The sequence below is a fragment of the Brassica oleracea genome, chromosome C4 (assembly GCF_000695525.1).
Source record: "Brassica oleracea var. oleracea cultivar TO1000 chromosome C4, BOL, whole genome shotgun sequence".
Classification (NCBI taxonomy): Eukaryota; Viridiplantae; Streptophyta; class Magnoliopsida; order Brassicales; family Brassicaceae; genus Brassica; species Brassica oleracea.
The window spans coordinates 18,386,526-18,391,001 of record NC_027751.1 but is presented as its reverse complement, the minus strand read 5'-3'; the positions used below and the strand labels follow the sequence as shown (position 1 = coordinate 18,391,001).

Genomic DNA, 4,476 nt, shown 5'->3' with positions numbered 1-4,476 from the left:
AGAAGTCCAAACATCCTGAAAACACTTAACAAACGAGTTAGCAAATAAAATCCTCACACTCTCAAAGTGTTTAGCTCACGATTTTTAGGTGATCACTCAGAGCTCTTTTCACTGGTTCAAAGGATGGTAGGCAGTTAAAATTCAGCAATCAAAACCCCAAACAACTTTTAAGGGTAAAGAGAGAAAGAAAGATGAAGAGATTTTTTTTTTTTTTTGCATGGATCCGCCTTAACTGTCCTAAGGCTGGGTTTCTCTTTAGCCAGCAGGGTTTCTCTTCCACCACACCCCCTGGATTTCTCTTCATAAGTGATTCATGCCAAAACTTTACTCTCTTTTTTTTTTAATCGTTTTTTTAAGGCGATCACAAGGGAGTAAAGGTACAGCCCGGATCCAACAAGAAATAATAAAAGAAATTTGTGAAGAGATGAGAAGATGAAAATATGAAATGAAAATAAACCAGACGAAGTGGCTCTGATACCACTTGAAGAACCCTAATTTGAAGGATCACTTTAGCTGGGTGTTGGATATGATCTGAGAAGGAAAATGGTACTTCTGTAACTGAGATGGATTGAAAGGATCGTCAAGAGATGCAGAATGGCTCTTGATATACCCACGATCTAAGGCTTACCACCCAAGAAAGAATGAATGAGTTGGCTAACCACCAAATCAACAAGCCGGTTCACACGAATGAACTAGCTAAAGAACTCTCTCTCTCACTAAGAGAAGAAACGAAAATAAACTCCAAAACATAGACTGATTTTATTCATGGAAGAGTTTACGTATTTATAGTACAATGAGTCAAAGAAAGAGTTAAGAGTTTTGTAGAAAACTATAAACTTAGAAAACATAAACAAAGACTAAGACTTTTGACTATAAATAAGTGTGTTGTTGAATTCCCCTTGATATGACCACGACTTTGACTCCTTTTGTTGATATTTCTTAATGCAAATGGGCAGAAGACCATCACCAAAGGCCTGGTCGAATTTGGAGTAAAACAAATCCAAATTGAATTTTTTATGAATTTTTCCATGGGCTGAAAAAAGCCCATTTCGCCCAGCAACTAAACCAGCTCACTCAGCTCATCCAAGTAAGTGACACTTCGTCCAGCTCGTCCAAAGTGGATTCTAGCTCGACCATCAGTCTTAATTTGTTGAGTTGGTCGGGAAATAACTCCTTGGGCCGTGTCCATGATCCGAACCGGTCGATGCTTGATCTAGATTCTATCACCTACCCCTCTTGTTAAGGCTTCTTGCCTCTTAACAGTTTCGCCTGTCTGAAAAACCTACATCTCCAGCTTCTTCACATGAGTGCTCAAAGTCTCAAACTTTGTGTTCAGGTTGTTGTAGACAGAATCGTTCTTCCCATTGAAGTCCACCGTCATACTCTGCTGTCCCTCAAGAACCCTATCAAGCATTGCTTCAATCTTGCTCTCCTGAGTAGGTGGTGGTGGCTTCTGGTAAGATGAGTTTCCATAACTCAAGTTGTTGTTATAGTTGTTGCTGTAGGGTTAGGGAACTTAATAAATCTAATTAAATTGATTAAGCTAGGTTGATTATGATTAAATGTAAAAGACAGGTTTGTGAGCAAGGCAGTTGCTCGATTGATTGGTTGGGGGTTTTGGTACTTAGCTGAAATTATCTAGACTTAGGGTTTTTATTCAGGTAATTAGAATTATAATCCTACATATGCCTAATAAGTTGTATGCATGATATTATAGAGCTCAAAACTTTTAAACAAATCATTAGGCTCTCGCTTTCTAGGTTTGTTTATTGACCAGTGTCGATCGATGATTCTATAGGAATATCGATCGATACACTTGTTGAAACGTCGACCAATTATTCGATTGGAATATCGATCGACGCTTTTGGTCAAGCTTTAACGCGCGGGTTGAATGTGCTCACTGAGCTTCCTAGATCAGCTCTCGTCTTACTCTAGCAATCTTAGCTCAATTAGGATGGATTCAGGGTGAGATGCAAGCTATCGCTTATGTCTACAACTCCTAGGGCAAGTTCTAGGTAGCTAATCTATAAGCATACATTAATGAGAATCCTAAAGATGAATATCACAACTTAGCAATCTATAGTTGGGTCTAATCCCTCGTAACCTATTTAAACCCTAAATCTAACAAAGAGAACTACTCAGACATGACTAAACAATTCATAACATCAATAAGGTATAACAACTGAATAGATAAATACATATATATCAAAGGAGTTCCAATCACAAATCTCTTTGGATCTTCTCTCCAATCTACTAAAAATCCTAGAAAACCTTTTGCTGTGAAAATAGTAAAACAAGAAAGCCACTACAGGAAATGTGGGTATTAATAGCATCAGATTATAGCGTTTTTGACAATTCTGCTATCGTATACTAACACTGGCTTTTTTAATAGCGTTTATAAATTTAAAATGCTACGTTTAGTATCGCGGGAAAAAATAAAAAAGTTAGCCGCGTTAATTTGCTAAGTGTTGGCTCCAATAATTAGAAAAAAAAAATATTTTACCACCAAAACACTTATCAGATTCATTGAGATGGCTCTCTCTCTCTCTCTCTCTCTCTCTCTCTCTCTCTCTTAACCTTCGTTCTCCAATTCCTCAGATTCTTCTTTCTCCGTCGCTGAGAATAAAGGAGGACAAAGTTCTTCTCTTTTCTGAATCCCCTCTATTCTATCTAAACCCTAACCCACTCCCCTCAATTTCATTTTAAGAGTGAAAAACCACTTCCTTATCCACAAGCCCAAAACGTTTTTGTTTGCTCCTCCGGTCTAAAGAAAATGGCGACTGCAAACGCTCTCTCTTCCGCCTCCGTCCTCTGCTCTTCACGCCAGGTGAAGTCTTTGTCTGAAATTTTAACCATTACTTCATTCTATTTCAATCAACAGTTTCAGCTTCTTGAAATGCTTAATTGGTTTCTGGGTTGGTGAAAGTTTGTTACTTTCTCAGTTCAAGCTTCTTGAAATGCTTTATTAGTTTCTAGGTTTGTGGAAAAAATTGTTACTTTGATTGTTAGAGATTGAATCTGGGTTTAAGTTAATCATCATCTATATTGCATTGTGGAGATCTGACTTACACCACATGGTTGATTTTGATTTCAATCAGGAAAATTTTGATTTAAGATTTTGGTGGCGTTGAGAGCAAGGGAACCACAGCAATGAGGCGATGCCACCATCACAGCAAGAGGTTCACATCACACACATTATGTCTATGTTTGATGATCAGTGCATTTGAAGACTGACATTATGTCTATGTTTGATGATCTTACTCAAGATGGTAATTTCTTATATGATATACTTCACACTGTGGCAGATAATTATTAACTATGCTTTTGCTAGTGGCGGATTTAAATAGTATAACTTCACACTGGTTTTATTTTTCGATAGGATGAAGCTAAAGCTGTTGGGCAGTTAAGAAACTATAGGATGGCAAGTCTGCTTGGATGTTGCTATGAAGGTGAAGAGAGACTTCTTGTTCCTGAGTTTATATATGCCTAACGAAACTCTGGCTAAGCATCTTTTCCACTGTAAGATTAAGCTTTCTTGTCTCGGTTATGGCTCTCTATGTATGGTTACATCAAGCTTGAGACAGAAAGTGTTAATATGTTTCAGGGGAGTCGCAACCTATGTAGTGGGCAATGCGAGTAAGAGTAGCTTTACATATTGCTCCTGCTCGTATTCCTGGTGGTGCTTGCCATGGAACTGCTGATATGAGTGACTTAACTAGGTTGTGAACTAGGTTGTGATTGTGATTGTGTGTATTTTGGCTGGTAAAGCTGCTGGAGCTTAAGTGATTGTTGTTCCTTCTCTGCCTAAACAAACACATCTTTTTCTTCTCTGCCTAAAGTAAAGTTTGAAGTTAGTCCTTTTAAGACTTGGCAAGACTTATATTGTTAGTTAGTAAAATTTTACTTGTAAATAATATGTTTTATGATAGCTTAAAATTTTGAAATTTCATCAAAAGGAAAAATTTATGTTCAAAAATTAAATTATTTTTTGTATTTATAAAGTACCTATTAAATTTTGATCTCTTAAAAAAATGATTTTTGTATTTTGTAATTTAAAAAAAAAAACCTAAAATCTTAAACATGTTTTTAAACTGTAAACATTAATTAAAAACAAATCAAATTTTCGTAATAGCTTTATTCTTAAACCTAAATTCAAAATTTAATCATTTTAAAAATCTATAAAACCTTTTTTTTGCTTATTTGTATTTTGTAATTAAAATACTATTTCCATAGTATACTTTTAATCTTACACCCTAAATCTAATACCCTAAACCCCAAACTCAAACCCTACATGTAAAGTCAAAAATCTAATTACTACAAATAATATAATTACTAAACTAAATCCTATTCCTTATATAAACAATATATATTTAGTGTGGATGATATTACAAATATGGATTTTGGTGTGCTTAAAACCCTAAACCCCAAAACTGAACCCTATACTATAGACATAAATCTTTAAACTCTAATATTTTC

At 35.6% G+C, this 4,476-nt stretch overlaps 1 long non-coding RNA gene across 2 annotated transcripts; it reads left to right on the top strand.

The window, feature by feature from the left end:
• The first annotated feature begins 2,528 nt into the window (after positions 1-2,528).
• Positions 2,529-3,859, top strand: LOC106337359. 2 transcript variants are annotated; one of them, XR_001268991.1, is made up of 4 exons: positions 2,529-2,827; positions 3,116-3,269; positions 3,380-3,519; positions 3,605-3,859. It is a non-coding gene; the product is annotated as an uncharacterized LOC106337359 (long non-coding RNA). The 2 variants fall into 2 exon arrangements; XR_001268992.1 differs by having other exon boundaries at positions 2,535-2,827; positions 3,099-3,269.
• Positions 3,860-4,476: the final 617 nt, after the last annotated feature.